Raw genomic sequence first — 11,963 nt, forward strand, 5'->3', positions numbered from 1 at the left:
AGGGAAAGAAAAGCTTTTTCAATGGAGACAAACAGTGGGTAGGTGAGAGGGAAAGAGTGAAGCTTACTCTCATCGCATTTGGTTTAAAGAGGGAATAACATGCACACTCAAATTGGTATGACAAATTATCTTACACTACAGGATAGTAGGAGAGAAAAGATTAAGTGGAGTATGGGGGGATGATAGAAGGGAGGGCAAATGGGAGGAGGGGGTAATTAGAAGTAAACACTTAGGGGAGGGACAAGGTCAAAAGAGAGGATAGAATAAATGGGAGCAGGATAGCATGGAGGGAAATATAGTTCGTCTTTTACAACATCACTACTATGGAAGTCTTTTGCAAAACTATACATGTATAGACTATACTGAACTGCTTGCTTTCTCAGTGAGGATGGGTGGGGAGGGAGGAAGGGAGAGAAGTTGGAACTCAAAATCTTGTGGAAATGAATATTGAAAACTAAAAATTAATAAATTAAAATTTAAATTAAAAAAAACTTTAAAAAAAAGGAATAAATCCATGAATGAAAAGCATTTGTGTATATACAGTTAATTGTCAAGCACTGTGCTAACCTCTAGGAATACAAATAACAAATCAATTTTAATCGCTGCCCTTTAGTAGATAATAAAGGAAAAATACATGCATATGTATATATGTTTACATACCATGTTTTATACACTCATATATACATATATCTACATATAAACACACATATATTTGCATATATACCTATCCCCAAATATGAGTAGGCTATCCAGGGAAAAGTATTTTTTTGGGGGGGAAAGGAGTGTATGGAGATGACTAGCACCTCTGCTGTGAGGGCTTACTGAGCCCTATTCAGAGCTGCTCAACCACCATTGGTGTCCACCTTCACCCACCTCTCACATGTTGATTGAAAAAGTTGTAACATGTGCTGGACCACACCCTGGTAAAGCTTGGCAGATGGGCCAAACCCAAGTATCCATTACGGTACTTCATTAGGGTAATTAATATACAATACTGTGTATTTCTGCACTTATGAAGGAGTATGCTATCTATATCCAGATAAAGAACTGATGAATTCTGAATGCAGATGGAAGCATTTTTTCACTTACTTTATTCTTTCTTATTTTTCTCCTTTTGATCTGTTTCTTTTTTCACAATTGTGACTAATATGGAAATATTTTTTAAATGTGCATATACAACCTCTATTAAACTGCCTACTATTTTCAGAAGAGAGAAGGGGAAGGAGGGAGGAAGACAAATTTGATTGTCAAAAACTTGTAAAATGAAAGTTAAAAATTATCTTGACATGCAACTTGGGAAAAAATAAAATATTATTTAAAATAAATAAGTCAAACAGCTTGCCTCCAAAAAAAGAAGAAGAATTGGTGAGTTGAGCCACAGGAGAGTTAATTGTCATCCCCTTGCTAGAAGCAAAGATAAAATAAATTTAACTATGGGGGAGGTGTATGAGGTCATAGGAGAGAGGATGGAAAACACTGTAAACATAAAAAGAAAATGAAACTGAATATTGTTTAAATACAGCAGAAGGAAAGAAAGATAGAAGGAGAGAAAGAAAGAAATAGAAAGAAAGAAAGAAAGAAAGAAAGAAAGAAAGAAAGAAAGAAAGAAAGAAAGAAAGAAAAAGGAAGGAAGGAAGGAAGGAAGGAAGGAAGGAAGGAAGGAAGGAAGGAAGGAAGGAAGGAAGGAAGGAAGGAAGGAAGGAAGGAAGGAAGGAAGAAAAGAAGGAAGGAAGGAAGGAAGGAAGGAAGGAAGGAAGGAAGGAAGGAAGAAAAGAAGGAAGGAAGGAAGAAAAGAAGGAAGGAAGGAAGGAAGGAAGGAAGGAAGGAAGGAAGGAAGGAAGGAAGGAAGGAAGGAAGGAAGGAAGGAAGAAAAGAAGGAAGGAAGGAACGAAGGAACGAAGGAAGGAAGGAAGGAAGGAAGGAAGGAAGGAAGGAAAGGAGAGAGGGAATGAAAGGAAAAAAAGAAAAAGGAAGTAACAGAAAGGAAAAATGAAGCAAGGAAAGGAGAAGAAAATCGGCTAGAAGGAAAAAAATTAAAATTCTGTAGGTGAGAACATTGAGCTTCTTGGCTGAGAATATTGTTAGTAGGTTCCAAGATACAGATAACTTCCTTGTCTTTCTGGGCTATGCAGAAATAGCTTTAAATTACTTCCACAAATAATATGTCTCCCTTCAAAAGAACAATATTTCTCTACTGCTTGCTCCTTTTAAGTTCATTATATTACACTAAAATTATATTTACCCAAATAATCTGAATAAGAATCTTTTTCTGAACCTGATTTGGGAAAATTTCAATACTACTGTATACCCCACCCTTCCAAATAAAAATTAAACCATGAATATATTTTCTTTAATATAGATCTTTCACATTTTGTTGTCTAGTGGTGGAAAAAAAAATCCCTACAGTATTAGGGAATATTTAAAAAAATGTAGTTTCAAAACTTCTATTTACAAAAGACAAAACAGGCATTTGAATATTTTAAGTACTGTGTGTGTGTGTGTGTGTGTGTGTGTGTGTGTGTGTGTGTGTGTGGCAGTACACTGATGAATGAAAAACTGTCACTGTATGGTGACAATAACACATTGAAAATCCTGTTATGTATTTAAGAGTTCTCAATTGGAAGCTAATTCTACTTGTTCTTTTGCAACTAGTATATTACTTGAGGACTTTGACAAACTGTGTAATGAAAGGTTTAGTCCTAAGTAATGAATGTCCTGATCTTAACAATAAGATCCAATAAAGGTTTTGAAGTGATGATACAGCAACTGTTGACTTTGTTTCAGAGTACACACGGAGGCTGGCTGGTCTAAATAAGCTCTGAAGTTTGGCTGAGATGCAGTTCCAAGCAACCCACCGCTCTTCATACCTGCTGTGACTTTGCATTATGTGGCAAAATAATAGGTCCTTCCAAAGGAATGAAAGCTTTGTAACACAATAATTGAAAACAAGCATCAGTGCACTCACTTTCTTTGTGTTCTGGAGATTCTTTCTATTTTAGGGTTTGTTTTGCCAGCCATATTATATTTTAAGGTGTATCCATTAACTTCTATCATTATTTTCTTTCAAGTCTCTTCAGAGAAAAGTCAGCAAGCAAGCCAGGGAACCATCACCAAAGTGATTGAGATAGCATGCTAACAGTTAATTAAGTATTCCATGACTATTTGAAACTCAAAGTCAAAGTCAAAGATATGTCTGAAATAAGTTATATCCTGGAGTAGTGTGCTCTTTGTTCAACTACATTTTTTGTGATTTTCTATAACAAAATAGATATCTTTGGTTTTTCCATTCCTTCCTTTCTTCCTTCCCTCTTTTCCCTTCTTCCTCCCTCCCTCCCTTCCCTCCTCCCTTCTTTCCACCTTTCATTCCTCCTTTCTGTCCTTCCTTCTTCCCTCCCCCTTTTCTGTCTCTGTCTCTGGCTGTTTCTCTGGCTGTCTCTCCTCTGTCTTTCTGTGTGTGTGTGTGTGTGTGTGTGTGTGTGTGTGTCCTTTCTCTCTCTCTCTCTCTCTCTCTCTCTCTCTCTCTCTCTCTCTCTCTCTCTCTCTCTCTCTCTCTCTCTCTCTCTCTCTCTCATCTTTAACATCTATGCAGGGGACAAATAGCTTGTCTATCTCAGGATGTAATTCGGTATTTTGGAAGAAGCAAGTTTAAAAACAGGATTCTGATATGAAAATGAGCTAGGCTTGGTAACTTGTCAAGAAAGCACTAAAGATGTTCCCCTACCTCCTTTTTGTCAATTAAGGGCTGTGGGAAACTGAGGTTACGTGGGAGAGCTAAGGGAGACAATCCTGATTTATTTCTACTGGAGGGATAACTGATATGAAACCATGAGGAACAAGCAGAAGAGTAAGTTGAACTCACAATTTACAGACATGCTGTTTCTTCCAGGTTCCTTGTAGGGACACATGTTGCATTACCAAAAATTGTATAGTGAGAGAATCAACATAAATTCGAAGTGCTTTGGTTGCCAAAAGAGTTAGGGTATATTCTTTCAAAATGACTTAGGTCAGTAACATTAAAACCAAAAACTTGCTGTTACAATGAAAAGACAGCAGAGAAAGACAGAGAGCACAGCAGGATTAGACCTTGAAAGAGCTGAGGGACCAAGGGCACATCTGATTGGTATTAGATTATTCTCTCCCTGGTGTCCTCCACCTCCCTCCTTTTCCTGTGCTCTGCCCTGACTGCCCCTCAGGTTTTGTCATTTCTGTAAAATCTTTCTCACCTTTCCTGTCCTACTGCTCTCCTAGGGAATTGAAACTAGTTGTCAGAGCTCACCTGCCAAGTAGCTGGGAGCATTTTTTAGGGGTGAAGTATGCATCTACAACAGTTCATTTCATGGTGTTTTCATTATTTACATAAAAGTAATCCAGTGACATTTATCAGCTGGAAGCCCTCCTCCAAAGCCCTGAAGACAGAACAGATGGGATGGAACAGCACATTCTCTTACAATAGTACATTTTCCTGAAAGAACTGGCAAAGAAAGCCAATTTGGAAGTCAAAGTTCCACCCACACCTGCATGCATGTCTTTCTCCCCCTAAACAAGGGGCTGCCCTTTCTAGAAGTGAGCTAATCCAAGGTTATATTCAAACAATCAGAGGAATGATTCCTTACCATAGGCACCCTTTGACTTAAGTGAAATCATTTTACAGAATTTCAGACCTATTAATGAAGTAAAGTACTGATTCATTATAATGTGTGAAGTTTTATGGCTTTTTAAGCAGGAATAGATCAAGTTCTTTGGAATTATCAACACACGCATGGAGGGAGGTCATTCATTCTAACTCTAATATAGTCACAGATAAATTCTAGGAATTACAAGTGTGAATTCATGGGGTTTCTGAGAAAGGGAGATATTTCACATATGTTTTTCAAGTTAGATGGGGGAAAGTGCAATAGAAGGGAGATTTTAGGTTCAATAAATTATAAAAGAAGTTTGCTTAAGCAAGAGCCGATGCACTAGTCATCCTAAAATCATAGGATTTCTACTTAAAATAGAGCTTAAGGTCCAAATCAATCGAACAATCCATTAATAATTAATTTCCTGCTATGATCAAATTTCTGTGCTATATTCTAGACAATATATATATTCCCTTTCGCAAAGGAGTTTATATTCCACTGGTTCTAGGTAGAACTGGAGCAGAAACAAAACATACATAGATAATGTGAATGGAAGATTATTTGAGGAAAGAGAAAACACTGGCAAGTAGAGGGGATAGGGGTGGATTTATTGTTTGGTTTTTAATAGAAGCTGACATGGAAGTTGTTGAGTCTTGAAGAAAGATATGGATTCTAAGAAAGGCAGGTAAAGAAGGAAATCAGTCTAAGAAGGGTGGATAGCTTGTGCAAAGATACAGGGGGTGAGAGAAAGAATGTCAAATTCTGGAAATATAGTAGGTTTCCATCTGTTCTATCAAGAATACAAAGTAAATGAAAAGAAATGAGGGGAAAGATTTGTATAGCAAGGTAGGCTGAATATAAGAGAATTATTAATGCAAGTAGAAGGATAAGCATTTTATTCTAGAGCCAATAAATAGCCTTTAAAGGTCCTTGATCAGGGCAGCTAAACTAGGAATGAATAAGCCTCATCTATAATACACAGGTACAATTATGTAATTTGGATCTGCAAAGACAGTTGTATATTACTTTTTATTTATATAAAAGAGATGTTTCTGTAAATAAATACTTATAATCTACACTCATAGAATTATGCTTTAGAAAGATTAATTTAGAAATCTTCTGAAGGATATATCAGAGAACAGGATGTGAGACAGAGAAAGATATTGTACTACTGGAGTAGTCTAGGTAAGGCATGTTTTCTAAAACGTCCTACTGACTTTACTTAACATCCCCTCATATCTTTGCAGCTTTCTTTTATGTGTTGTCTGCCCCCATTAGAGGTTCCTTGAGGGCTGGTACTGTCTTTCTCCATGTATGTGTTTCCAGAGCTTAGCACACTCCCCACACATAGTAAATAATCAATATTTCTTGACTAGTGCCTGGCACATAGTAAAAGCTTAAAAAATGCCTGCTGACTGACTGACTATTGTTGAGAAAGAATGAGAACTTTAACAAGATTAATTATCTGATACTTTTCCCTCTTTAGACGGAATCTAGAGGAACTGAGAATAAGCCAGCTTCACAAAAGTAATAGGCATTGGAGTCAGGATTTAAATATTGGGTTTCATGGGTAATTTATTACTTTTTTCCAATATGCCAAACTGTCTTTCAATGACATTTCCTGGGAAATGAAAGAATAAAAAGGAAATCAAGGCATAGGATGAATTTGGTACAAAGTGAAAATATCTTACAACACAAGGATTCACAGTACTCTTATTTTCCAGGGTAAAAAACGGAACCAGAGTCAGAGTGGGAAATGAACTTACCCATGTTCACAGAGCAAGGTAGAATCCTAGTCTTGTCCTTTTCCTCCCCATCTTCACTTCATCTTGTGTCAGGGCATCAAGTGGAGGCAAATGTCTTTTCCTACTGTTTTCTTCTTTTGTTCTAGGAGGGTCATTTGGGAGGCAGTATACTTTGGGGGAATGGGATATAAGGAAATCTAACTTTGAATCTTGACTCTGACACTCACAAGTGGGTGATTTTGAGTAAGTAATTTATTCTATGAATTTTAGTGGCAATTCTCAAAAGAGAACTCATCTCATGCTTTCTGTTCTGTGGCCTGTCTTTCCCAGCCCACCGTAATTTAAGACTAAGACCCTACATCCTGGGCATTTGCACCATTTCGTCATTGACCCAATATGTTTCTTGTCCTGGATTCCAACTGTCACTAACATTCCCCAATACATGATAATAGTGCTTGATCTGTACTTTGATCTCATCTTCCTATTATTGCAACAACTCCTACTTTGTGTTATTAGGGCCTCTCGTTACCACTTGATGTTCCCACTCAGTTCTTTTTTTTTTCTTTCATCCTTGCACTCACGAGACACCAAACCAAGTTGCAAAAAAAGCCTTAAGCACATTCTCATCTCTATCTATTGAGAAATCCTTTCAAGGTAACATATTTATTTCTCAGACCATAATGAAAGTCTACGGGGAAATATAGTTCCCTTTGATAAAGCTTGCTTTATAGCCAACTCTGCAGGAATTTAGCTGTTGAATGAATAAAGTAATGAATACTTATATTTAAGAAGTGTTACCTATAGAGTTAACAAGCTTAACCAGGAATGAATAAGTCCCATCTATAATACACATGTGCAATTACATAATTTGTATTTATAAAGACAAATGTATATTACTTTTCATTTATGTAAAAGAGACATTTCTGTAAATAAACACTTATAATCTATACACACATACACTTCACTCCTGTGTACAAATGTCTACAGATCTATGTACAGAGGTGTGCATATATGCATATATGTACAGACACCTTTATGTAAGTATATATTCGCATGCATATATACATAGATATATACACACATTTACATACACATACATAGATATCTCCTAATTCACAAGGGATTCAGGTCCATTCTAGAGATTTGGGGGCATAGTGGATCCTTAAGTGTTCAATACTTTTCTTATCCTTTTCCTCCCTCTTTTTATTTCATTTTTTCCTTTGATCTCCTTCTGTTCTAGGAAAGATATATTAGAATCAGTATGGTTTAGGTAAAAGGGAAGTATTTGTTTTCATACAAGCAAACTTTGTTTCTTGAATATTGGCTCTGATATAAGTGCCTGATTCTGAATAAATCATTTATCCTATGCATTTTAATGTCTTCACCTATGAAATGGGAGTAATAACATTGACAATGTCTACCTCAAATTGTTCTTCTTTATGAAAGTGACTAAAGTTCTATATAACTATGATATGATGATGAAAGAAAAATAACAAATAGAAAATGATGATGACGATGATGATGATGATGACAGATGGGTCATTTTCCTCTTGCTTTGCTCCCAAATGGAATGACTGAAAATCTATTGAATAATTCTCTTCTCTAGATTAAAAACAATGCCAATTCAGTCTTTGTTCTCTGACTCCTTGTCTGATGTTTGCTTTTTTTCCTCTCAAGATCTTTTGTGGCATTCCCAAAGTTCTGTAACAGGTCCTCATTTCTTCTGTCTTCACACTTTCATTGTGACCTTTACAACTCCAACTGGTTCAATGAGCATCTCAATCAGACACAATAACACTTAGTCACACACAAAGAATATCAATCTTCCCTCAACCCCTGCATGCATCAATCTCTCCTGAATTTCAGTGTGCCACAAACTTCCTCTTGAACATTTTGAATAGGATATTACTTAAACATCCCAAACCACCATGTCCAACAGAACTCATTACCTTTCTCTCAGAGTTTCCTCTTCTTTTAAACCTCTCTATGTCTTTTAAGGGCATCGTAATAATTCTGGCCCACTAATAACAGAATGTCAGAGCCAAGTTGGGAATCTCATTCTCACTTATCCTTCCTACTCAAACAATTGTCAATTTTTGTCAGTTCTGCTTCCACAACATTTCATATATCCAGCTCCTCTTTATTCACAAAGTCATCACTCTGCCTAAAGCGCTCATCAACTTCATTGAGCTGATCACAACAGCTTCTTAATTGATTTTCTCCCTTCTGCTCTGATCTCTGATCAAACCAGTCCCTGCCCAGCTGCCAAAGTTTTGCTCCCAAAGTCTAACCATGTTACTCTTGTGGTCAAAGATATTTAGGGACTATTACTTCCAGAAGAAAATGAAGTCCTTTGTTTGGCATCTCTTGCCAGTGTAGTTCCTCCTTACTAACTCATCTTTCTTGACTTCATTATTTACTGCATTATTCACATTTGTCTGCTCTTCACTTCAGCCAGACTATGTTTCTTTTCTCACAGATGACTCATATTTCTTCTCTCAGTGCTTTTTCTTAGGCTATCCCTCATACATAGACTTTTTTCCATCATTTGCTCCACCTCTTAAAATCCCTAGTTTCCTTTAAAGTTCAACTCCAACACCCTCTCATGCACATAGCATTTCTTGATTCCTCCCAGGTTCCCCATTGAGGCTTGTTTATTTCATATATACTTTAATGTGTACATGCTGTTTCCTTCTAAAAAATATAAACTTCTTGAGAGCAGAGTCTGTTTCATTGCTGTCTCTATATCCCACAGGCCTAAAATAGTGTCTGACACTTAGTGTCTGTGTTACTGTTGTTCAGTCAACTTTTAGTCATGCACAAATCTTCATGAGCACATTTGGGGATTTCTTGGCAGAGATACAGGAAGCAGTCTGCCATTTCCTTGTCCAGCTAATTTTACTGATGAGGAAATGGCAGCAGATAGGGTTAAATGACTTGGCCAGGATCATACAGCTAGTAGGTATCTGAAGCCATATTTCACAGGAAGGTGAATCTTCCTGAATCCAGGTCAGCCAGTCTATACATTGCCGCTCCTACCTGCTTCTGACTCTGAGTAGTATAATATTAAGGGAATTTGAATATCTTCGCTGCCCCTTAATAGGTCCATGAGACCTGCTTTGAGCTTAGGCCCACAACCTGAGTCACATGGAGTCAATGATGGGAGGAGCTCGTCTAACAGGTGGAGTGAGAGTGAAGCAGAGCTGGGAGAGAGTGGGGCAGAGCTGAGGCAGGGCATCTGGCATGAATAACAGAGGGAGTGATTTTGCCAAAGGGAGCCTGTTTGTGGGGAGGACTGATAGAATGAAGGCTTGGGAATGGTGGTGCTCCTTGCATAGATAATGTGTATAGAATTCTTTGTTACTATGATGGATTCGGCTTTCTGGTGTTTGAATAAATGCTTTGGTTTCATCTTCATTGAAGATAATCTTTTATATCTTGCCACTCAAACCTGGAAATATGCCTGCATACGCATAGCAGTCACTGTGGGCATTATGCCAGGATGGACAGAAAGACAGATAGTAATCATAACTATGATTCTAAATGGGATGAACTTTCCCATAAAAAAGTAAGCATATAGAAGAATGGATTAAAAAACATAATCCTACAATATGTTGTTTCCAAGAAACACATTTGAAAGATAAGGATACACACAGAGCAAAGAGAAAAGCCTGGAGTAGAATACATTATGCTTTAGCTGAAGCAAAAGAAGGGGGAGTAGCAATTCTGATCTTAGACAAAGCAAAAAAAAAAAATAGAACTAATTAAAAAGAGATAAAGCAAGATACTATATCCTGCTAACAGGCACGCACAATGAAGTAATGTCATTACTAAACATATATGAACCAAATGATGAAGTATACAAATTCTTAGAGGAGAAGTTAAGAGACTTACAGGAAGAAGGAGACAAAAAAGCTACTAGTGCGGGACCTCAATGTCCCCCTCTCAGAACTAGATAAATCTAACCACAAAATAAACAAGAAAGGAGTTAAGGAGATTAATAGAATTTTAGAAAAGTTAGATATGGTGGCCCTCTAGGGAAAACTGAATGGGGATAGAAAAGAATATACCTCCTTTTCAGTAGTACATGGCACCTGTACAAAACTTGACCATGTAGTAGATCATAAAAATCTCACAATCCAATGCAGAAAAGGAGAACTATTAAATACTTTCTTATCAGATTATGGTGCAATTAAATTATATGTTATAAAGGGCCAAGGAAAGATACACTAAAAATTAATTAGAATCAAAATAATCTAATCCTAAAGAATGAGTGGGTCAAACAACAAATCATAGAAACAATCAATATCTTCAACCAAGAGAAGGATAATAATGTACAACATATCAAAACTTATAGGGTGCAGCAAAAGGAGTTCTTAGTGGAAGTTTTATATCTCTAAATGCTTGCATGAATAAAATAGAGAAAGAGGAGATCAACAAATTTGGCATGCAACTAAAAAAACTAGAACAAAAGCAAATTAAAAATCCCTAATTAAATACCAAATTAGAAATGCTGGCAAACAAGGGACAAATTGATAAAGTTGAAATTAAGAAAGTTATTGAACTAATAAATAAAACTAAGGATTGGTTTTATGAAAATAATACAATAAAATAGAGAAATCTTTGGTAAGTTTCATTTTAAAAAAGAAAGAAGAAAACTAAATTACCAATATCAAAAATGCAAAGAGTGAATTCATCACCTTAGAAGAGGAAATTAAAACAATAACTAGGAAGTACTTTGCCCAATTTTATGCTGATAAATTTGAAAATTTTAGTGAAATGGATGAATACTTACAATAATATAAATTGCCCAGATGAACAGAAAAAGAAGTAAAATACTTACATAAACCCACCTAAGAAAAATAAATTAAACAAGCTACCACAAACTACTTAAGAAAAAAAAAATCTACAGGGCAAGATGAATTTACAAGCAAATTCTATCAAACATTTAAATAACAATTCCAATACTATGTAGTATATTTGGGAAAACTGATATTGATGGAGTCCTGCAAAATTACTTTTACATTATAAATATAGTACTGATATCTAAAACAAAACAGCCAAAACAGAGAAAGAAAATTACAGACAATTTCCCTAATGAATACAGATGCAAAAACTGTAAATAAAATATTAGCAAAAAAGATCACAGTACCTCATCATGAGAATAATGCACTATTACCAGGCCAGATTTATACCAGGAAAGTAGGGCTGGCTCAATATTAGGAAACTTGTCAATATAATTGACCATATCAATAGCAAAATTAATAATAAAACATATAAGTATCTTAATAGATGCAGAAAAAGCTTTTGACAAAATTCCATAGCCATTCCTTTTAAAAATATTAGAGAGAATAGGAATAAATGGATTCTTCCTTACAATGATAAGTAGCCTGTACCTAAAACCATTAGCAAGCATTGTATATAATGAAAATAAGCAAGAAGCATTTCCAGCCTGATCAGGGGTCCATTATCAACACTGTTATTCAATACAGTACTAGAAACATCAATTTTAGCAATGAGAAGAAAAAGCTATAGAAAGAATTAGAATAGGCAAAGAAGAAATAAATCCATCACTCACTGCAGATGATAGGACGATATA

The sequence above is a fragment of the Notamacropus eugenii genome, chromosome 6, assembly GCF_028372415.1.
Source record: "Notamacropus eugenii isolate mMacEug1 chromosome 6, mMacEug1.pri_v2, whole genome shotgun sequence".
Classification (NCBI taxonomy): Eukaryota; Metazoa; Chordata; class Mammalia; order Diprotodontia; family Macropodidae; genus Notamacropus; species Notamacropus eugenii.